General features: G+C 39.0%; 1 long non-coding RNA gene across 1 annotated transcript in view; it reads right to left on the minus strand.

Annotated features, from left to right (window-relative positions):
* Positions 1–2,002: 2,002 nt before the first annotated feature.
* The window catches only part of LOC131578275 (uncharacterized), a 28,820-nt gene continuing 5,686 nt past the window's right edge, over positions 2,003–25,136 (minus strand). Inside the window, exons 2-4 of the long non-coding RNA XR_009277423.1 lie at positions 12,931–13,095; positions 7,880–8,675; positions 2,003–4,124 (exon numbers count right to left, since the gene is read on the minus strand). This is a non-coding gene — a long non-coding RNA (uncharacterized LOC131578275). The remainder of the gene's footprint in view (positions 4,125–7,879; positions 8,676–12,930; positions 13,096–25,136) is intronic.

The raw sequence follows: 25,136 nt of genomic DNA on the forward strand, positions 1-25,136 counted from the left end.
GAAAGAAAGAAAGAAAGAAAGAAAGAAAGAAAGAAAGAAGAAGAAAGAAAGAAAGAAAGAAAGAAGAAGAAAGAAAGAAAGAAAGAAAGAAAGAAAGAAAGAAAGAAAGAAAGAAAGAAAGAAAGAAAGAAAGAAAGAAAGAAAGAAAGAAAGAAAGAAAGAAAGAAAGAAAGAAAGAAAGAAAGAAAGAAAGAAAGAAAGAAAGAAAGAAAGAAAGAAAGAAAGAAAGAAAGGAGAAAATATTTCTTTAAACATGTATAAACAGTATACATGTATTGATGCAGACAGTTGACAAATTTAGGTATTTATTCAATCCTTACCTGATATATGCTTGCACATCTCACTGAAGACACAAATTGCAGTTTCTGTTCCTTCACTGTTCCTTAACACAGAACAGCTGAGGTTGGAAAGGGCCTCTGGAGGTCATCAGGTCCAAACCCAGTCAGTTACAACATGTCTAAAAGCCTTTGAATATCTTCATGGATGGAGACTTTACAATCTCTCTGGCCAATACATGCCAGAGCTCAGTCATCTTCAGAGTAGAAAAATGTTTCCTGATGTTCAGATGTCATCTCCAGCATTTCAGTTTCTGTCCATTAATTCTTGTCTTAGTCACCACCAAAAAGACCCTGGCTCCATCCTCTTTACATCCTCCTTCAGGCATTCATATATATTGAGTATATTAATACTAATACAATAATATTGTAATTGTAATTAATATTGTAATATTAATACATATATCCTTTAGTATATGTTAAGGACCCATTGAACATGGTTTTCTCTAGGATGAACAATCCCAACTCTCTTAGCCTTTCCTCATAGGAGAGATGCTTTCATTCCTCAATTATCTTTGTAGCCCTTCACTAGACTCATGTGTGTCAATGTCTTTTCTGTACTGGGGACCCCAGAACTGGATCCAGCACTCCAAGAAGGGACCCACCAGTGGTGGGTACAGTGGTAGAATCACCTCCCTCTCCACACTGGCAACACTCCTAATGCAGCTCAGGGTACCACTGGCCTTCCTTGCAACAAGACATGTCTAACACAGTCATTGTGGTTTTATCATTGGCTTTTGAAAGTAGACAATAGACTGTGGATAAAAGAAGAAAGAAGAGAGAAAGAAGCCAGACAACAGATAATCACAATGACAGAGTACAATTTTCTGCTGTCGCATAGCAAAACGTGCATCCCATATTTAAAAAGAAATCACGTCATTGTGGCCAAAGGAGAGAGAATGTTGCAGCCAATTAGTTGTGAATTTTTTAGCACAGTTATATAAAGTAAATGAGTTTGCATAAAGTGACTGATGCCAGTTAGATTTGCTGCTGTCAGTGATGTCCATCTACTACTTTGGTCACTACAGAAAATCTCCCAGTTCAGGAGATCTGGAAGTTGTGAAGTGCCACGTGCTAGAGATTTTTAGGTGTCTTTAATATTTGTTGAGTCAGGAGGCACAAAGTCTATGACAAAATTAGTCTAACAGCAATAATACCTAATTGAGTTTCAACAGTTCTAAGAAAAAAATATCTCTGGTTTCTTACTCTATCCTAATAGTTTCAACATACATTAAGAGCAGGTTTTTGTGTCTGAAGAGACTGGCTTACAACATCATATTTACAGCAAGCAATGGAAAATAGATTTTTGAGGAAAGCTTACTCTTACAAAAGGATATGTGCCAAGTTTATAATATAAATGAGCCAGGAGGATCATGAACACTTCATGCTTTGCTAGAAAGAAATGACAAGCAAATTTTGAACTAAAATTTATTAATGTGGACACTAAAGTTTTAACCAAAACTTCAAAGAACAGTCTGACAGTTCCTAAATCATGTGTTTGCTTCTTTCATTTTGCTTTCTTGTTTTGTTTTTTTTTTCTGTCACATTCTTTGGTTTCTTATTTGTCATGTTTTTAAATGCCTCCTGTGACAGAAACAACTCCTATGGCTATGAGCATTAAACACTTGGCCAAGTTTCAGTGTCAGAATAAGAAACTGCACTTAAGTTAATGTTTTTGCAGTAAAGAGTTGTTTGACAATTAAACATTACTGGGCAATTCTGCAGAAAGGGCTGATGTGTGACAGGATTGGATGAATTTCTATGTGTGCAGGTTTCTGTTCTATTTTATTCCATACAGCAGGGCTCTGCCAGGTAAAAAAAATCAGGAGATGATCAGGATGAAAGCTGAACTATTTAAGGATGAAATAAACACTTCTGAAGTCTTGGCCTTGTGTTAGAATAAAATTTATTAATTTGTTGCAGTTTCCATTGTTTCTGTTGTCTCATATTCTTCTGCTTTGCCTCAGAAATAGGAGGATGTGCACTTCAGTGAGATGATTTTCCTATGTTAATGTGAAGGGATGAAGCATGCGGCTTTTTTTCACCCTGCACTGAAAATACAAAAGAGCATGTCTATTGTCTTGTCTCCTTAAAACCCCATCCCTGGGCTTGGAGGCATTTGAGTCCTCAGGGCTTCTTCCAGCTACTTGCAACACATCTAGAAGTTACATTCTCCAAATATATATAAATCAAAGCAAGGCCAAGACAGCCTGTGTCTAAAGAATCCTTTGGCTCCCTGAGTTGTAATAATAGGGCAAAAACCAAATAGGTAAGTTTTTTCAAAGTGAACCCACAAGGATCTTGTCCTTGTCCTAAACTCCCTGCCAGTAGCTAAGGTCCCTGATCCATCTGAGCAGCATTTAAATTTAGGGCTTTTGCTCAGCCTGAGTATACCTAAGACAGCATGTGTTCAGTGAAGTCTCTAAACAGATACAGAAGGGCAACTCTGCCTGAAGGAATTCCACTTTGCATAGACCAGTTGAATAATTATTGGACCAGAAGGAGAGAGAAAACAATGCTACAGCCTAGGATCTGGGACAGCCTCTGACAGTGCAAGCAAGGTAAAATGTTCACAGCGGACAGAGGAAAGAAACAGAGGCCAGTGCCTGCTGCCCCATGTGCAGCCAGGCTTGCTCTGACCACTAATATAAATCTACCAATGCTGTCACTTCTGCCTAGCTCCTCTCCTACACATTTAACTGAGGCCCTGACACCAAAAAATATTCAGTCAGTAATTGAAGACTCCTCTATAGCCCAGAATGAAACTTCAGCTGGGAGACTTGGCCAGCTCTGCACCAGGAATCCCACCTGGCTGCTGTGCCCTGATCTGCTGCCGAACACATCCTCTTGAACATCTTCTCTCGGCAGTTGATTGTAAAAACAGGCCATGCTGCAAGTACCATAAAAGTTCACAATGCAACCTGATGCTTCTTTCCTGCCAGATGCCCTCTTGATTGTTCAGTTTTGGCCTCTCCTGGCATGAGGGAGATTTCCGATAGACCAAAGGAGTGAAGGAAAAGGAGAGAAACTAAAAGGAGAAGACAAAATAAAGAAAAAGGGAAGTTTGGACTGAGAACAGAAAGTGAAAGGCCTTTGGAAGAGGGTAATGTAGACAAGGTGTGTAAAGTCTGGTGTTCCACTGTGTTGCTCTAGTTCTGCCAAGACACAGGTAGGAGATGTGGACATAAAAATATGGCAAGGGCTCCTGGAAGGACTGACCTCTAACTGGCACCACACGTCTCTAATGCTTCGTCAGTGTTAATGACTGTGCAGAGCTTGCAGGGAACACAGAACACAATTGCCCAAGGTCCTACTCCATTCAAATCATTATCAGTTCCCTTTCTGGCCCTTTCCTTCCTGCTAGACACAGAATTATAGCAAAATCCCAGTATCTAATGTCCCTGAACCACAAGGAAATTTTGATGATCAACCTCTAACTTCTATGTGCTATGATCCTTGAATTACACACGCATGGATGGAGTCCAGATGTTGACCCAAACCAGGATTTTGCAAGTTGGAAACACTTGAAATTCAAAAGAAAGTTGCAAATTACAAAAACAGCTCAAGTCTCCCTGTGTATTGTGGGACAGACATCCATTAGCACAATTTCACATGGAAACTAGGTGGGTGGGTAAAATGATTGAGTTGAAATGCAAGGGTGGATGATGAGAGGTGAATAGGGAGCTGAGGGTGGAATGTTAGCAGCACCACCCTTGATTTCCTTTCAACCTACTATAGCCAGGCGTGTATCCACCAAGCAGTGCAGCACGTAACCACCGACTCCTCCATCTGAGAAAAAGAGAAGAGAAAATTTAAATTAATTTTCACAACATTCTCTTTGTGCTTTCTCTTTTCTCATATTTTTAACTTTCTAAGACAGCTTAAGGCAATAAACACAATGACAAAGAGGGAAATTAAATAAGTTCTAAGTATGATGCAAATGCCACATGTGCAGCTTACATGTGCATTGCAACGGCATTGTTCCTTTCAGTAGCAGAGCAGCAGAAATTATTTTAATGGCAGTGGTCATCCTAGTCCTCCAAATGTGGATTTATTCAAGTAGGCAACTTAGAAACGTGGCAGAGCCATTCAGAGGTGCTCAGCACCAGGTGAGCTCCTCAGAAAAGGACTTGGTCAATACTTAGTTGGGTCAAGAAGTTCCAAAATTCTGCACCACCCTGAGAAGCTTCAGCACTTCATAGTCACCTGCCAATTTGTGTCTTTGATAAACTTTGGTTAGTAGGGAATGCTGCTGCTTGTGGCAGTGGTCTCCCACTTCCCAGGCTAAGGCTTGATCCCTAGAATGTCATAAGGAATACAGCACTTGAGCATAGCAAACAGCAGGCTTACACAATAGTGACTGCATTGCAGAGCATGGAACTGCAAATAGGAGAGGGCAAAAAACTCCCCTTCAGTCCCCTTTACCACAAGACAGTGGTAAAGAATGAACATTAAATTAACATTAATTTTTTTGGTATAAACACCTCCTGTAGAGATCTAACAACGAAAGCCTTACTTCTTCCTAGCCCAACCCTGAAACCATGAGAGAAAGAATTGACAGGCTGAGGACATTTGTAGGATGGACAAACACATTGCTCCAGAGGTTTTGACATTTTCTATCTGAACCTTAGTAAAAAAACTCAGTTGTGGAAGTCACACAGTGCAGAAAGCACAGCATGCCCTGCTGTGAAAGAAATGAGTCTGACAGTCAAGTTGGAAATTGCAATGCCACCCTGAATGAAACTGAAGTTGTTATGCAATATCTATTAGGGCTGGTGGCTTGGGGGCATAAAAAGGTTTACCTCTCCTCGACTTTTAGAGACAAGCTTCACTTGTTCTTTGAGTATTTGTGTCTGCACACAATACCAGAAACTATTAAACACAGGTTTTTATGTTGTGTGTATAAAAAGTAATACTTGTTAGTTTTTTTAGAAAGGCCAGAAAAGCCATTGTGAAAGCAGTTTGAGTGTTACAAATGAAAACGGCAAGTTAAAATCTACAAGCATAATAGCCCATAGCAGGACCTCTAGACAAATTCCTAAAAGGTCACAGAGCCATTATCTGGTAAAAAAGTCCCAGCAGGTATCTTATTCCAAGTAACTTTGTTTTTAAAATACAATTCTTCTTTTCTAGCACAAATAACTCCACTGAGAAACAAATGACCACTTCCACAAATATTTTAATACACCTACTTTGTCAGCATTATATCACAATTTCAGCAGAAAAAATTTTTTGTAATAAAATTATCTCTACCTACTATTGTTTAAAACCTTCCTAACTACCACAACTGGCACAAAACCCCACTGAACTGAATCTGCTAGTCCAGCAAAAGCTGCAGCTGAAGCTCCCTAACTATCTAAGTAGTAGGTAGAAAGACAATACTCATCTGCATCTTGAAGTGGTTACATACAGATTGCTTCCCATCCACATTTCCTCTAGCAGAATAATGTATGCCACTCTCACTTGCCTTCTGATTAATATCCCCAAACCCTGAGAACACAATTAAAAGCTCGACAAAATATTGCTATGTCGTCCTTACCCTTTGGCTTCCAAAGTATGATTACTGATCTAATAAAACTCTATTTCATACCAAAACACAAAACTATTGCTGACTGGGTCTCTTAGACAATTGACTGAAAAGTCTGGCAGCATCCCAACTATTTTTAGCTGCTTCATTTATACAAAAGAACACAATGTTATTATTTGATTTATGTGAATTTTCTCCTCCCTGTTTAAAAAGCCCGGTTAAGCATGGTCAGTAATATTAAATGAGTAAAAAAAAAAAGCACACGACTTAAATAAAAAGTAGTCAGTGTTCGTAGTCCATTCTGCATGAAGGCTTTATGTCACAACTAAGTCTTTAAAGTCCCACTATGCTTTGTAGCTATTTATAGCCATGTATGTCCATCATTTGCATCCTATGGTTTGGGGTTTCTTTTCCAGATATAAGCAGAGCTTCCTCCCTGTCTTTGTTTATGTGTCTGTCTGCCTGTCAGCGCAGCGCCAGCCACTGTCTCTGCACTGGGCTGCTGCTGCTCCCTCATCCTGTTTATAGGTCAGCGACGGCTTCCATCGCCTCCCCACTGCTGAGCAGAACTTCCCATAGCACTTCAGGATGTTTTAGTCACTTCAACCTGTGCCGCCTGTCTGGAGCCAAATGTCTCCTCTTTGAGCTAGTGATGATGCAGGCAGCATCTGCCTCAGCCAAACTCAGCTTTTGTGTCCTGGCAGGCCCAAACCTTTTCAGCTGTTCCCCGCATGGAAATGTCACTGGGTCCTATTCATTGTCCCATCCCTTGCAAAGACCACAGACAGACACACAGTTGAAGGGTGAAAAATTTCTTGTATCCTTTCAGTTCCAAGCACATAAAGCCTCACAGTGGACAGCATCCTTGCCAACCACTGAACATGGAGAAAAAAAATTAGGTGGATATTAGTTTTTATTTTTCTGATCTAACGATGTCGAAGGTCCTTAATACAACAATCCTTTAGGTGTTTACATCAACAGGAGACACAGTGAGAAAAACAAGCCAGTAACATCATGAGATGAACATGCACAAGACACTGGAGGAAGAAGCAAATCAGCTGTTGAGCACAAAGCCAGTTGCTGAAATGGAGCCAGAGAGAAAAGTGTCTATATCCTCACAGCACTGGGAGAGGATTTTCCCTCCAAGAAAGACAGAAGAAGATTAATAAATCAGGGACCTCTGAGGAACATTAGGACTTTGTGTTTTATGAAATCCATAGGAATAGGAGTGCAGCACTTGTGCAGATCACCTTTTTCAGTTACAAATACATAGTAGCAGAAAACTATTTGTAAATTCAGAATATTTTTGTAGGAGGTTGTTGAAAGACAATAATGTCTGTCTCCACAGCCCACAACCTCCTCCATATTACTGCATTATAATTCAGGGTCCATCTGCATCTGTCAGGCAGGAGTATGCAGACATCTCCTTTGACAGCAAGTTCACACAATCAATTTAACAACACACCCAGCTAACAATTGTTGCGGGGGTTGTGATGTGTTTCACAATTGTTCATGTGCTACCTTGCTGCATTTTGCTATTTATAAAGACACCCAAAGAGCATATACTGTTTAAACTTCTCTTTAGGCTGGAAGATGGAGTGCAACAAATCAAAATAACAATGAATGAGGGTCCTCATGACCTGATATCTGCCAGAAACTACTGCAAAATCTCTGCTAGATTACAATCTCTGCAGAATTCAGAAAAAACCTAAATGACAATTATACACCTTATTTTCACAAGTTTAACATTGATAGTGAGGTTCTTAGCTATCACTTCTGCGTTTTAAAATTTTTCTTCCCAGTCTTTACAATAATGTCAAAAAACATGATGCACAAGAAAAATCAACATCTCAAGTTAAAAAAATATTTTATCAACACTTGAGCAAAATGAATATATTATCAAAGCATTGTTGGAATGCAGATTAAGTTAAGCACATGGTACAAATGCATATTCTTAGAAAAAAAGGCTGATCTAATAATTATGTTTCTTTAGATTCCAATGTAAACTTTTACAAACCTTTTACTATAATGAAAATTTGATGATTCAAACATCCAGGCAGCTTCCTTTGCACTCAACAGCCACTGATCTGTGTTGAGTGACAAGATCACAATTTCACATGACCCAGTGTGACCAAGCTTTGCAAATGCTGTTATGAATCCCATGATGTACTTTCTCTGTGATAAAACCAGCTCCTGGAGTCATATGAACAAGTATGAAACTGTTTGGGTTCTCTGCTTCATAAGAAAGCGTATCTTCATCCCACATTTCGGGAAGATGAAAGATCTGAAATGATTAGAAAACATGCAAGATCCTAATATTTAAACTTGTTTTTTTTCACCCCAAGGTATGCTTAGATTTCACTTCCTGCTATACTCCATGGCTCTGTTACAGTGCAAGAGATTATAGTGATGTTTATCATTTCCTCGCCCTGTGACACTGAAACAATTTCACTCACAAAAAAATTACTCACTTCAGTAGTGCTGAGGGAGAGAGGTCCATTTTGGTTTGGTTCAATATCTTATCAGAAGACTAGTCTAACAGCTAATTGTGATAATTTTCATTAGCATAAACACTGTCTTTCTGTGATAGATTCTTTTGTTTTTTTTCTTTTGTATTGTTCCCCTCTTCATTTATGTAGATCTGTATTCATTTCACAAGCAGCTTCTCTCTGAATCTATTATTCAACTGCTCTCCTATTCTCCACTTTCTTTTCAAAGGTTCCAAATACATGTAAAAAGATTTGATGGTCCAAAGAGATGCATATACTTGATATGTTCCAAGATGCTCATCTGTGCATTACATTCTTGGTTTCCTAAACAAAAAGGACAACAAACCAGAAAGGATCAGTGTACCTGAGCATGCCCCTGTTATTATCAAGCACCCACTGAGTAATGCTAAACTTATCTAATGTCTCTGATGAAAAAACATAATGACAAGCTACCTAAAGGCAGGATGACACTTAACTCGTTTCCATTACTTCCCAGCCAGCTTCTGATGGTGTGCAGTGATACAGCTCACTCATAGAAGGAATGACTCTTCTGTTTGTAGCTGCTCTCAGTGCCAAGGCCTACAGATGTTCAGAATTTTCCCTGTGTGGATGGGATATGAGGTACAATCTTACCTTCACATCTAGTCCTGAGAGAAACCAGAGGTGAGGTCTACAAAGCAGAAAGGGACCCTTGTTTTTGAGGAACTGATAATAAGAGTTTAATGGGGGAAGGACCAGGGGGAAGTGAGACTTGGGCCTAGAGCTCCCTCAGAAATGATGGCCCAGGAATAAAATAATTTCTCACTGATCTTTTTATGCAATTTCTTCACATAGAAGGATGCTCAGCTTTCTCTTCTGGAGACTCCCAGTGATTTGGAAGGAAAAAGTCTAGAAAACTAACAAATTCAAAAATATGTCTAGATAGGTCAGAACATGAAAGGACAAGGAGCATTTCAGTGAGACAGGGAAAAACTGGAGTCAAATAAATGCTACACACCCAGGAGTTAAAATTTATTGAAATTAGAATAGTAAAAGAAAGTGATCTAGATCTGCATAAAAGGAAAGTATGGGAAAGAAAGAGTCATTGGAGAGGAAAAGGAAGGGGAGGGGAGGGGAGGGGAGGGGAGGGGAGGGGAGGGGAGGGGAGGGGAGGGGAGGGGAGGGGAGGGGAGGGGAGGGGAGGGGAGGGGAGGGGAGGGGAGGGGAGGGGAGGGGAGGTGTTTAATTCAACCCCTTAGTACACCTTCCATTGGTGTGATCTGGCTCATGGATATGTCGTGCTCTCCAGGCATATTCAGCGTGAGCCCCAGGAGGCAGAGTGGGAGGTGCCTTGTCACCTGCTTTTCCAACTCATTTAAGTTAAGACCAAATCAATATTTGTCAAAAGTCAAAACTGGTTCTAACTCACTTTTAATTTTTTTCCTGCTTTCAACATGAGTGTAAGGGTTATTTTTCAGTGTATACAGATTTACATATAAATGCATAGATACATGTATATCTGCACACATGGATGTACATATATCTACATATTACATTGCATTATTATATGCCTACCAAAACAATTTCAGACAATTCCAACCAGTGCAAGGGAGCCAATTTGAACAGCTGAAAAACTATCAACATACATCGATTGATTCGTAGGATGTCATACACGGATAAGGCATCATGGGTTAGAGCTACTCACAGCTTTTTACAGTGGTACTTCTCAAAGGACTTTTTCTTTCCCCTAAATGCAAATAACTTTATTTACCTTTACAGAAAAGTATTTACCTTTGCAGAAATACAGATTAATGTGTTTGCTTATTTGTTATCAGCTGTGCGTTGTGTCCTGGGACAGGACCATTGGCTGCTCCACTCGGCCAAAACCAACAGTTCAAACAGCGTCTTGCTCTAGGAACAGCTTTTCCCAGGTGCAGACAGCAGTGTAAGAGCGCCTTCTATGCTTAGGCAAAAGAAATGCAAGGCAAAAAAGCCATGGGAAACTTGAGACTACAGTACTAAAGCCCATGTCTCTTGGGTGAAAGTTGTTCTATTCTTAAGTCGGAGAAAAGAAGGGTAGAAGAGCTCTCTCTTTGTTAAAGAAATGGGTCAGGTTCATCCTCAAGGTAGGAAGATATAGCTGTCATCTTTGGAGTATGATTACAAATACTTCATACTGCAGCGTAGGTGTAGTTCTCTGAGGAGTCTCAGTTCTATTGCCAATTAAATTTTAAAATAAATTTTTAATACATGTATAGTTTTCTCTGTGGCTTTTAAGGACCTATATGGACATTAATAGGGTGGGTTCACAGGGCAAAATGCCAAAGAGAGGTGTGAAGAAGCTCTCATTACAGAGAACTACTTTTTCTCCTGGATCACTTCAGTGATTCAGTTTCCCAGGCAGCTCCACAACCAGCTGTAGTTGCACAACTAAAGTAGCAGCAAGCTGTGGTGGAAAAACACAGAAACCAAACCCACAAATAGCTGGAAGGACAGGATGGGAGCTACCTGAGCTAACACAATGCTGATGCCTTAATTTTTAGCTTTCATATTTTCCGGATTATGTTCTGCCTTAGTGTGTAACTCTGAACTTCATACAAAGAGTTAGCAAGTTCTCTTCACAGTGTAGGTAGACAAAACAATCCTTTTCCAGCCCAAGAATCAAGGACACCATTGCAGCTTCAGGCCCAAAATGTACAAACAGCAAATTGAGAAGAACAGTCTGGGAGGATGGGATTTCATAACCTTGAAGCTGTAATTGCACAATTAACCAGAATGTGTAAATGGACTGAAACTTATAAAAGTGTGAAAACAAATGGCTATCCATTTTGTGACCATTTTGGGTCCATCTTGGGTGAAGCCCTGGCCAGGCTTTTATATTTCCCAAGGTGTATCCTTTCAAGGCCTTTTAATAAACACTGATTTTATTCCTTTAACTCTGTCCAGCATCTGTTCTAGGTCACCTCTTAAGGCATCAATGCTATTGCATATAAAACTAAGCAGAATTTGGACACCCAATAGCCACCTTCTACGTGAGAATTTAATTCCTAAGATGGAAAACCATGTTTTTATTGGTGGACAGATCACCTAGTAATGTTGTGGCTTAGCAAAGCCTTAGGAATATGTTCAGTTTAAACTGCACAAATATGCCATGTCAATGGGACAGCCTGCATCCTTAATGCTGAGTGTCTTGGCAGCTGGACTTACTGTAACCCATATACAAAGGGCACAGAGCTAATTCCCTTGAAATCGACTGCACACTAGTCTTGCATTTCCATGCAACAGTTCTACCTTGATTTCAAACTCCCTATATTTCTTCATTTTACTTTTTCTGTACACCTTGGTTTTGAAATAGACTCCTAATCCATACATGATCTCCATATGAACAGAAATAAGTATAGGCAGAGTGAGTTACTTTCCTACTCCTCTCTGTCCTTCCATCATTCTAGTACATTCAGTACATCCAGTTCTTACCCATTAGTAAATACTTTTGTGATACAGCTCTCATGGAGCTGAAGGCAGCACCACAGCACTGTAGCAGTACCATTTTGCAACCCTAACTGCTGTCTGTATACTTCTAGCCAAGACAAGAATACAGAGCCCACACTACTGTCCTTACATGCCCTAGAGGAGATTTACTAGCTAAACTATCCTGGAAAACTCTCTTAATAGAAATGAGACATATACCAGCAAAGTATTTCCCTCCCTAGAGTTTACACAAAAGCTTTCCACATCAGTTCCAGGTCTTAGCCAGGCAGCTCCTTTATTTGGTTGTCTGCCTTGTGACTCAGGTGTGGTCTACTTTTGTCAGAATATTATTCTTGTTTGGGAGCAGAATAGGTGAGATATTAGACCAGAAAAGAAACTATAAATATCACTGGATATAATCTTAAATGCCCTCTCACTAACTGCAAAATGAAAGATTTAGTGTAATCCTTAAAGGATGTTTTCTTGGCAGCTAATAAAGTAATCTCACACACACACACAAACACACATGTGAAAGGATAGGATATAAAACTCAGCATTAAGGCAAGGCATAGATTTTTTAACTTAATACAGCCATTTCAAAATATATCTGTCTCAAAGGAGAAGAAAGATGTGACTGGCTGAACAGTACAAAATCTAAATCATATAATGCTTCATGTATTTTGGCCACTTCAGTCTTCATCTGTGACACTGGCTTTTCTAAAGACATTTTAATCTTCTTGAAAATTAACAGTAGAGGCTTTTTATAAAAAATACTTTCATTGTAGGCTGCAGGCAAGGGATAGTATGAGATCATTTGTCAACCACAATGAAACAGGAGGCAAGAAAACAGTTTCTATGCAATCTTGGGCTTTCCTCCACCCCCTACATGTATGTGTTTCAAGCTTACCACCCTTTAGACAGCAGTGCAGTTATTCATCCAGGGATGTGCTGGAGACAAATTGGTTCATGTTTTAAAAGAGTGATGAGAGGTGGCTGTTATGTAAAGTTCATAATATTCAGCATCCTACCTCTGCTACTTATTTGATCATCACAAAGCAATCCAGTTTGATTTTAAATACTGCATATTAATCATACAAATCTGAAATTTTTTTTTCTCTGTTTTGTCACTCACCTCTTGACTTCATATGTGGGAAAGTAGTTCTGCTTCTCTCTTCCTCTTCATCTATCTTGTTGATTGATGCTGAAAGTTCTTTGGAGCCATTTCTGGACTACATTTCATGTATGGGTCCCATCGGCTGAAAGATGTCCTGGGCTTCCCTGCAAATTCTCTGCATCACTGCAAAATATTAATAATTACATGTGCTTGAAGAAATTTGGTCTGACAAAGACAAAGGTGGTAACCAGTAATTTAGCAAGCAGCTAGCTGGCTTAAAATTACTCTCTCAGATCTCTCACAGAGTAAGTTAAATATACAACTCGAGAAGTTTTGTTATTCTTGGAGTATATTACCAGAAAAAAATCAAATTTTAAAGCTCTTGTGGAAGACAGGTAGAATTGAGAAGCTGCCACATGATCAAAACAAACAAAAACTCTCAAACACAGCATTTTTTCAACATTTTTTTGAGGCAAGCATGAAGATGGATGGTTTAAATAATTGTATCAGAGGGATCTCAATATTTAATCTTAAGAGATGAGAGAGTTGCCCTAAATGCTATGTGCTACAAAGTTTCAGTGACCTAATTACACAGCTAGTGTATGCAGGAATGCACAGGTGAAATTTTCAGCTTGCAACACTTTTTAATAAATCTTAGGAAACTATATAAAAAAGAGTAGAGCCAAAGGTTGATATTTCAAAGACTAATGAAGTTTTTGATACCGAGGAGCTTTACTTTGGTCCATGAATACTTACATTAAAAACCTGCCTCAGATTGAGAGAAAATAGCCTAGTTTTCACAGCGTTCACTTGAAACTTTGAAGATCCACAGTGAATTCATTATTCCGCCACTAGGTACCATTTTACCCACTTACTGAGAAAATTTATGCAGGGTAAATCAAGAAAGTCTGCAGTTTTCAGAGACAGAGTTATCTATTTCTAACTATCTCAAGTCATCTCTAGAGACATGAGTCTGCTCAGTTCTGCATTCTGTGGCTCACTTTTGAAGGGTTAGTTAATTTTTTTGTGCATAACAGATTGCAAACCCACTCTCCTGGCACTGAGACGAAAACCTTTCCAACTCTGTACAGAAGCCCTGCAACAATGAGACAAGAGTCAAGATTCATTGAGGCAGAAATGACAAAGGAAAAATTTGGAAAAATTATTCTTCCAGGTTCATCTGGGAAGAAGGAAATCTTTGTACCTATGAAAGCTTTTTACATTTTCTATTGGAAAGTTATTGGATAAACAAGCAGAAATCTGACCACCCACTGATTTAAACCTCCCCACTCCTTTGAAGTCTCAGCCATAGAATCGTAAGTAAATTAAAAAAATTAAATACAGGAATTATTCAATTAAGCATTGCAACACTAAAGAGACCAGTGCCCGAGTCTCTGTGCAAACAACAGACAATTGCATATGGGCTGTGCTCTAAAACACACCCAGGTGCCTAAAACTGCCAGAAGACAGTGTATGCTGTGTGTTTAATATTTTGGGGATCTATGGTCTCCCAATATCAGCACTCCATCAACACAGTGCTGTAGGTAGCACCCAACAGAGAGACTGTAGCATGCTTAGTTGAAAACAATCTCAAACATTAATACAGATTCCTCTTTCCTCTTACTCTTACTGCTTGGAAAGATCATACAGGTTATTTTTCACAGCCTCAAACTAATACTGCTGCAAACACCAACATTTTTATGAAACCCATTAAAAGTCACAGACTTGGATTGCACTGGCATAAATGCAGCAAAACTTGCTTCAGATCCTCTATGTATTCCACAGCAGCATATGCAAGCATGGTCACAGAGGTGTTAATAACAAAATTTACTTAGACAAAACCTGTCTTTGTGTCTGTTTAGTGTGCTGTGGAGTGCTTGCAGACATACCTTGCATTCCTATCCTACCTAAGCCCCTGACTTAGATGTACTTTCTGTGCATGGGAAACACATGTGGCTTCACTGAGCAGGAATCATCCCTTTTTGTCAGTCCTTGAGAATGATAAGGAAAAAATATACCACAAGGTTTGGGTACAAGTAATGTTATCTCCCAAATTTTCTCCAAAAGCTGCCAAGGACAGTAAAGATAAACCAGGACCTGACATTTCTACCAAATGGAAAAAAGTTCATATAGAAGGTGTAGTTCTGCCATGCAATATCATAGTGAAGTGCCCACATACGGTGTAGAAAGCGACACCAAAGGAAGATGCAACAGACACACATATGTACATTTATTTTATTGTTTTGACAATTACCTTCAAAAATACCCTTATGAATTCCACTTTATTAACATGGAAGCATCTCAGAAACCCTTTAACTTTACCTAGGTAAGTAATTGCATGATGGGGGTTCTGGTTTGTTTGTATTTCTTTGAATCAGTAGCACGGAATGTACCAGAATATCAGACCACAAAACATTCCTGACATTTTTGAAAAGCATGTTTTTATACTTCTGCTGTCAATCTTTCAGGTGACCATTTCATGTGTTCTCACAAACACTCCCCAAATAATAGAGGGAAACCCCAGCTTAGTGGCTTTATAGGCTCTTTGTGTGTCCACAGCACCACTGCAGCTAAGTTCCACATGCATGTAGAAATGATCTACAGAACCCACTGCCATGCTGAAAACTAATTTTATCCTGTACATTTTGATAGATACCTGATTCTTACTACTTTTTCCTTGTTAGCTGGAGCACATTTATCTTTATTTGCAGGTATGTGTGTATGTACTGCACACATACAAACATGTATGAAAACAAGTCACACAAGTCTTGAATAGACTAAATATTATGGCAATGCACTTAAATGGAATCAGATGCAGAAATTTTCAGGTTCAGGTCAATGTTTAACATCATTAATGTGATTCTTCAGCTGTCCTTATAAGTATATGCACCAAGAAACTCTTCTAAACCATGTAATCTTTGTTGCATTTTTCAAAAAAATTGTAGGAAAGTAGGGTACCTTTACCATGCAAAAACCCCAGAACTGAGTTTAGGACTGATGTGCTCAAGAAGAGGCATTGCTTAACAGACCTCAGTGCCCACTTCTTTCAGCTATCTGTAGAAATATAATTTCTTTTCAGTTTCTTTCCTTTTTTCTTATATTGTCATTACGATTAATTGCCTCCAATTCCATAAATTGTTGCATATTTTTTTATATTCATAAAAAGTAACTCACCAAATAGCAAGGTCCAATAATATTTTTCTGTCACAGTTGACACAGTCTGTCTTAGAACTGGTTCTGCTGACTGCTTTCTTAGTTAAGGCCAGAAATTATAAACTGTAATACTAGTTGGTTGCTGGTTTACAAATTTTTTTTTTTTTTTTTTTTTTTACTGTAGTGAACACACACACGGAGAATAAATAATAGCAGCTTCCTAAAACTTGACATATCCTCATGAATTGTGAATTCTTAAAAAAATATGGGTAGAGAGAGCTGGCTATACTAGTCCACTACTGTATGTAAAATAAGATGGTAAAAATTCACACTTAAACCAGGAGCAGCAAGATACCCAGGACTCCATTTGCCATCACTATTCAGATTAGTATCTCAAGTGATAGGAAATAATGATTTAAGACTGCTCAAAATATATTATTAGATTAGATATGATTATTCCTCTTCCACTGCTGCTAGCTAGTGAGAAAATTCCACATAATTTAGTCTGTTCACATAATTTAAGGCCTAGAGGGACTACTAGGTTATTTGTTGCTCTGTGTAGTACATCACATGTGAATAAGTTTCATCCAATTGTCCCTGTGCTAAACTCAGGAACCTGCCCAAAGAAAGGGATTTTTATTTGAAGAATTTAAAGTGCAGCAAATCCACTTCCTAGCTTGTCCTGAAGACTCATGTACTCCACTAATGAGTTGTTCCTCCTTGAAATTTGTACAGGATCAACTGCTAGCATTCACTCTGCTGCCCTCCTCCTCTGTGCCTTTTTATAGCTGACATGTGCTTCCTAGGAAGACAGATTTCAACCAAACCACCTCCCCAACACTTCTATATCCACCTGCAGGGTGCATTCTTCAGCCTTCGGATCACTTGCATGCATCTATTCTGCTGTCTTCAGTTTCTCATCCTTCTGTTTCCCAAACAGCCTTTGTGCTGGCTGCCAAAGCCAAGCAGCTCTGTCACAGAGGGACAAGCTGTCTCCCCAGTCCTGTTGTTTTGAACAGCCCAGTACAGCCTTGGTTGCCGCTCTCTGCAGAGGGTTATTGCTGAAATCTCTGCACAGGCAGCTCTCCAGGTCCAAAGCCCATGTTTGTCACTAGAGGACACGAAATGATTCACACCAACACCTCTCAGTGTCAGAACGAAAAAACATTCTTTTATTCTCTGACTCCAGTATTTATGGATTCTTGACAATGACCAGAGATTGGATAATTAAGTTACCACCTTCCCAAGCACACTGGTCATATGAAATGTCCATCAAAAGATGTTTCTTAGAAGGAATGTGATAAACAACTTTATGTTACTTTCATGGGAAAGTAACTAAAACTATGAAAACACTATCAGAAGACTTCAATCTCCAGGGCGACACATGTTCTGCAGTCATGTCCAGCTTTCTTCAATTCTGGGCTATATACTGTCTTTGGAAAATGGCTGGACAGCCTTAATTATCACATTGTTTCTATCCCTCAATTTAACAGTCTGCTGATTTCTATATTATTTCCACTTTTTCTCAGTAATGAACTTGGACTCTTGCTAAAAATAAGAAGTAGTTTCAGTTTTGGAACTGTCTTGACAATATCTCGCTTAATCTATGAGGGCTCCTCATTTGCAAAGAGTTGTCAGATTTTTCATTTACTTTGATTTGACCTATAGCACTACTTCATACAAAACAGTACTAATATATAAATCAGAATGCAGCAGTGCTGACAAAGCATCTTGTCAGTCACTGATCACACCGATGTACATCAATCATCTCTTTAGCCAATTTTTCTATGCTTTATATTAGTACAAGTTTCTATTACAAGTATATTATCTTTATATTAGTACAAGTTAACTATGCCTACTGGCTTTAAAAAATTGGCCATGGATATTTGCCATCATCCTTCTCAGACAGTAAAGGTCTGTAAGAGTCTCCACCAGGTGAAAATTAATTCTTCTTTTTTTACAGGCACAAAGAGTTATATTCAATGGGGTATTTTTCTTCCCATTTCCAAAAATCCACCTAGTAATGTGTCACCTAATTTTCAAAATCTACTTTATTGCTCAGGTATTTATACTTTTAATCCTTTGTTTTCATGGAACTTGTCTTTTCTCTTTTTTCTTTTCTTTCCCTAATATATTTTTTGCTTTTACATAACCTGACATTTATTTGATCACTATACAATGATATAGATTTTAGTTTTGTGTGCATATATATACAAATATATATACATACGCACATGTAAATCTTTTTTCCATTTAGTTTTTGAGTAATGAAATCTTTTTCTTTCTGACTATTTGGTACACTACTACTCCACAGAGTTAGAAAGCTGCTGTACCAAGAACAAAGAAAGTAGTAGTGTAGTAATAGTAGTAGTGGTAGTAGTACTTAAACAAGGGACATGTTTTCACTGACATAGACTTCGCAAAGCCTTACCGCTGTTACAAAATTAAGAATCTCAATGACTGCCTGAATTTACAATTTCCTAGTTCAGAATATGATATACAGAGTTCCCTGGGACTGCAATTTGCTGGCCCACCCTGAATTACAAAAGACAGCAAGAGAGGAGGCTAAAGGCATTCCCTTTTCTTCTTGCCCTTCTAAATGCCTTCTCCTTGCAGCCAGACACCTCCAAAGATCTTCTTACAGAGCAATGCTGGTCAAGGCTGAACAAAGTGTTTTAACACAGGAAGAGACCTCAAAAGGGAAAAAAGCCACCACAACGCCTTTAAGATCTATAAATTGTAAAACTGAGGTGAAAAATATCATGAACAGCTCAGAAGTCGTTTCATGGGCAGCAGAATAAAGTTTTTGCTTATGTGCCAGCAGAATAAAGCCTTTGCTTATGTGACGAAGGAAATCCAAAACCCAAGCTGAAGTAACCCATTCCTTGGCCAGTATTAAGTTTACAGACACAAGTCACTTTCTTCCCTGTGCAGATAATGTGTCTCCAATAAAGCAAGTTTTTAAGTATTGCAGCCTGTCAGGGAAGAGTGAATCCATCCAGTGAAGAAGCACAGAGTATTTCACAAATTTCAACTTAGGAAAAGATAAAGGCATGGGGAGACAATTTCAAAGGATATATTGTAAACATTGGAAACTATTATTAGGTCAATTATCAGCTTATAAGTGTCTGATACTCATTTATCTGTACTAAACAGAAGCTACTAATACAATACAATACAAGTCATTAATATCTTACCCACTCTTCAGCTTCCTCTTCCAAGCCTCTCCATTCACCTCAAATGTTTGTGAAGTTCTGACTCAGAAACAAATCCAGTTTTAACAATGATTTTTAAGCTTTTGAAAGAAAAGCACTAGATTAATCATGAAAGAAATATTTTTATTCCATTTTGTGTTTGGCCCTGCCTTTGTTATCAGGAAATGGAGTATTTTAAAAGGATGATGAATTTCTTCCCAGCTGTCTCTCTTATTCTCCCACCAGGATGAAAAGCTCTATATCCCAAACATAAAGATCTGACATTTAGGAGAACAAGAGATAAGTTAATGGCAAGACCAGGTGCAACAGTAGCCCCTTGTCTACTTTTCATTGTTTATAAATAACTAGTACAGCTGTCCAAGGAGGAGCCCTTCCAGCAGAACTATCACAAGACCCATCTGAAAACAGACTGTTGGCTCTTTTTTTAATCCTGTCCTAAAGAACTTGAGTATTTTTATACTTCCATTTTTGCAGGCTTTGAGCTAAGACAATTCAAGGAGGTCCAAATGCAAAATGTCTTCAATGTTAAAAGGCGAGAAAGTAATGAGATTTCACACCCCAAAATGGCTGCATGGATGTGACTTTGCTGTTTATGGCTCAGCTCTAACTGGAATTATATTGCTACAGTTCTGCCCAGAAGCTCTTCCCCAAAGCAGGTGCTTTGTAGATCCACAAGACAAATCCCTGACCTCTCTCAATGCCTGAGCAACAGTCAAAATCACTCCTGCATAGCAAACGAAGGTGTGTTAGAACTACAGGTAGATATCACTCCAGTAGCTCCAACCCTTCATTCACAGTGAACAGCAGCTGTTAAGATATGACAACAGGAATTTTGGAGTTGTACAGTGTGCCAGAGATCCAGGAGATTAAATCACTTTTTATCTATCCAGTAATTTGCAACACTACCCACAGTTGCTAAATTAAAGCTGAGAGGGTCAGCTAGCCTTATTACAATCTGTCCTTTTATTCAGCTTTCTAAAAATGCCTAGTCTGACCAGAGCCTTGAGTAAATTCACTACCTGAAAAGCTAAGTCTTGTTTAAAAAGAAGGACTGCCTGTTCCCCCTGCAACCCTGTGTTTTATTTAACATGCATTATGAATCATGCAATGCTCCTGTGTCACCATTTCGCATCAGTCATTCTCAAGGATTTACAGGGAGTGGGCATAGATGATGTGACTGGATGAAGTAACATGGATTTGCAATTATCCCCTGGTATACACTTTCAGTCACTGGCATTAGGAAATAAGAGTTCATTGCACAGAGCTAAGCTGCTTTGGGAAAATACGCAGGAAACATGTGGAAGAGATAATGACAAAAGCATTTCAGCTACCCCTCATTGGTGCCAGATGCTGAGTAGCCAGCAGAAGGAAATTATTTTTAGGTTGCTGCTCATCATCTGTCCCCAGGTCAAGAGTTTATGCCCTTCAGAGAGGGGAGGCATGGCACACTGGCAGGCAGCAGGGTGATGCTTCTGTAGATTGAGCTTCCTTTGCTTTCCTTTCGAGTATATGATAGTCTTTAATGAGAGTACTCTAGAAGGGGGAAGAGTTAGTGGATAGAAGCAAAGAAGAAGTCTGAGACTTGTGAACAGACAATTCACTCATTTCTTATGTTGATTTCTATTCTGTGTAATATTCCTACACCATGTACTACATTAGATTTCAGGGCCCAGTTAATCAAAAAACATTCCTCTACATGAATAGTCCAGTCACAACTCTGTTTAATTTGCCACTAGATCCTGCTCTTATGCTAATAAAAACCAAGACATTTTTCCAAGATCAAGTGAGTCCCCCTCAAATATTGTAAAACCCCTGAAGAAAAACTTTTCTGGAGAGACAAGAGATTGCGTAAGAAGCTCCAGTTAAAGGAACTACTTGAGCTCTTATACAGAAATAATATTGATATAACACTTTAATTGTATGCTATCAAATGTGTTTCATATATTAAACACACACATTTACACTTTCAGCAGGCCTGTTTTCACCAATATTTGGTGTGCAAATGTTATTTGTAAAAGTGCTTACTCCTGTGCATAGTTTCACATTACACAAAGAGAGGAATGCAAAGGTCCTAGGGTGAGAAGGAGAACCAGAACATTTAGTTCTCAGTCACTGACTCAGCTTAAGGTCAATAGCAATCAAAGTTATTTCCAGATGAGTGGAGTTCAATGGTTCACATGAAATAAATCATCACTCCCGGCAATGAGATCCACAAAGCTAATCACTCATGTTCCCAAAAAACAACACGAAGAAAAGAGAATCCAGAAGCTTGTTCCTGAGCACACATGTCCTGCAAAAATACCTTGCTGCTAGCCCCTGTCCTGAGTAGCACTGGCATGATGGGGAGGAGGAGCCATGTATCCACCAAATTTCTTGAGCCTATTACATTAATAAAGAGATTTCCTTTTCCCAGTATGCGAGATAGTTCTTGTCAAGGGAAGAAAATCTTCAAATAAATGAAGGCTTTATTTTGAAGGAATAGGAACTTGTTTTTGCACACCTCAGGAAGTAATTTGAATGAGCACAAAATGCATGAAAAATGCCACCAGAGTTGGTAGTGTCACAACTTTGAAAGAATGCAGGAGGTGAGGAATGCCCCACCACTGTCAGCCAGTCCCTGTATGCTGATCACTTTTGTCTTGGCCAGCTTTGGGGGAAGCTCTTCCTGAATCTGATAGTAGCTTCCAGGATATAATTTCTCTGCCACTGACCCACAGCTCAGACTTACTTGTGACAGCAATCCAGTGTCACGGACCAGCATTTGGTATGAACCATCTGTCACTAAGAAGTCAGTGGCCAATGAATGCCTTTCTACAAGGAGGCAGATTTCAAAATCCAGGTGCTTCTACTCAAGGCTCACCTTGGCCCAGCTCTGAGCTCCACCTCAGCCTAAGAAGACCCAAAATAATGAAGGAAAAGAACCAGAGAAAATGGAATGTAGAGAATGAGGAGAGAGAAATCTTTGATTTCTATGGCCCCCTGAATCTCATAACAACATCACTGTGCAATGCATTTCAACACTGATGTGGACAGATTTTTAAAGGTACTTATCAAGGACTTGAGCAGACCTGATTTCAGACTCCTTTGTCACACACTTGGTCTGGGTCACTCAAAGGTACTGCTGCACATGGAAGCACTCCTGAGAAATTTTTATTTTAGGGAGATGTGACTGGGACAAGTCCTTAGTGTTAACAAACTAAACTGAGGCCTGTTATTAAGGCATATGAACTTTCTGACAACCATCAGAAGGCAAACTAGCTTAGTATCCCAGCCAGTGGTCTTTTCTTCCAAAAAGGAAAAGGCTGGCTTACACTCCATGAGAATCTGAGAAAATTGTAGCAATAGGAGGAAGAAAATGAACATCTTTTGCAAACAATTTGTACATATTTCCTGGTAGCTTCACATACTCAGTTGGAAAAGATATAGATGAAAACTTTCTAATGACCTTTCTGCCGTAAAACTTATCTAGGTGAGGTCATACTATACACTATAATTCATATAGCTGTGCTACAAAGCAATAATGCTGTCTGATCTTACTGTCCCAAGTTCCTCCAAATTACCGCTTTATTGTTTTGTTCAGACACTCCAATTCATAAAGGAAGGAAGAAAATTTAATGACAAACTGTTCAAGGTGTTGTATAGACAGTGTAATGAGATCCTGGTTACGCTGTACCTCTCCCTGGAGAACAAATCAGCTCAGAGTGTCTTCTTGTAGCAGAGACTTGCAGTGGAGGTTTTATCACAGGCTATCAAAAAGCACTGGGGATGATTTCTTCTGGTTTTGTTTTATATTACAGCTTTGATTTTTTTTTTAAAAAAAAGGATACAGTGTGGCAGTGAGAGCCACCAGAGGAGCAATTCATAGAGGAGAGCACCAATTACTGGGTGCTTTTAGTTCATGCTAGGTTTAACACACGTAAGGCCAGCACCCCAAAATCAAGAGAGAAAATACACCAAATAGTGAGCATCAGATACCTCATAACCAGTCCACTTTTGTGTTAAGCCTGTCTGTGTTGTTTGATTGACTTATACAGGTCAGACTCAGTCAGTGCTGAGCAGTGGAAAGGGAATCCAGCAGCAGTCACACGGTTCCCTCACAGATAGGCTGGCAAGGCAATAGGTTGACAGTTTTGTACAACCAAATATAAGTGACTCAAAGCAAAACTTTCGACTTGAAACTTATAATTGCTTTGGCAATCCATTTTTAAGGCAGCAGCTACTTTCCTGCACCTACTTCAGTGACTAGTAATATCAACTATTATTACCAAAAGACGCCTCTCCTCGTGACTCAACTACCAGAAATATTACATGTGTTAAGTGTTTAGAAATATTACCTACACTCCTGAATAGAGTCCCTATTGACATATGAATAAATTCAGTATTTCTAGGCTTTCAAACTTTTGTAATGGGTATTTGAAGGTCAAAGAAAGAGGAACTATCTTAGATTTACTCAAATAAGCCTAGCTCAGCAATTTGTAGGAAGGAATAACCATAGTAATGAAAGGAAGAAAAGGAGGCTCAAGGGAACACCTTATCACACTCTACAGCTACCTGAAAGGAGGTAGGTGGTGATGGTTGGTCTCTTTTCCCAAGTAACACAGGGGTTACTTCACAAGAGTAAACAGCTTCAAGCTTCTCCAGGAGAGGTTTATATTGGATATCAGGAAAAAAGTTGTTCACCAAAAGAGTTGTCAAGCATTGAAACAGGCTGCCCAGACAAGGATTCACTATCTCTGAAGGTATTTCAGGAGTGCACGTGTGGTTCTCGAAGCATGGTTTACAGGCGGGTTTGGCAGTGCTGGGTTAACAATGATCCTAAAAACCTTTTCCAACCTAAACAGTTCTGTGAATCTGTGCTGGCTCACAGAAAGTCACATAGTGACTGCAGAGTGAGCAGGAATTACACAGCAGGGACACCACAGAAGAATTGGTCTTGAACACTGAGCATTCCTACTTGAGTGAAGCGCTGAGGACATGAAGAAGGCAAACAGAACCATACTAGAGTCATCCTCCTTGAGACAGGACCTGGGTTCACATCATATCTGCCAATTTTCCTGCAGTTTCTGAATGGTGCAGCATGGATGCCTTGAGAGCTGCTGCCAAAAGGTGCAGCTTTAGAACACAGACACAGTAAAGGGGAGAAGGGTCTTCAGAGTCTTCTCTCTTTTCAGGCAGATAATGCAACCAATGAAAAATACATCACTCAGCCAGTTATCCCTCACAGCACTCTTCTGATTTATTTCCCAGGAAAAAATGCTGTTTTGATTCTGGTACTGAAAGGTTCAGAACCTTGTTGGGACAAGCTCTGATTACTAACAGCAGTCTGCTGTTTTATTCACAGCCCACATCAGGTTTCTGGGTTTGGGAATGGGAACAGTTCAATAGATCTTGTCTTTAGAAAGGCATTTACAGGAAATGTTCTGCAAGATTTATGCTCAAAAATGCAAGCAATTTTTTTTTTTATGAGAACAACTTTAAAAATACTAAAAATTCTGCAATATGTATTCCAGTTCCCTTCAAATAAAATAAAGAAGAAATACATTCAGTTTTAAACTGAACCATTCTGTGTTGAATCAAACCACAAAAAGTTGAATTTTTTTTTTCCATTTTGCTTTGGTTTTAATCACAGATGTTTCCTTTTTTTTTTTTTTCCTTTTCTTTTTTAATCAGCACAATTTTATCCCAGGGAATTTAGACTAAATAACATTAAATCAATTTTAATTAAAAGCTTTAGCTATTTCCCTGAAGGTTTGTTTCAAAATCAGAAAGAGGCATGGAAGTTACTGGCACTATTCAGCAAATAAATTTTTACTAAAAGCGTAGACAATTTGGGTTGGAGGGAATCTCTAGGGATCA

The sequence above is a fragment of the Poecile atricapillus genome, chromosome 3 (genome assembly GCF_030490865.1).
Source record: "Poecile atricapillus isolate bPoeAtr1 chromosome 3, bPoeAtr1.hap1, whole genome shotgun sequence".
NCBI lineage: Eukaryota > Metazoa > Chordata > Aves > Passeriformes > Paridae > Poecile > Poecile atricapillus.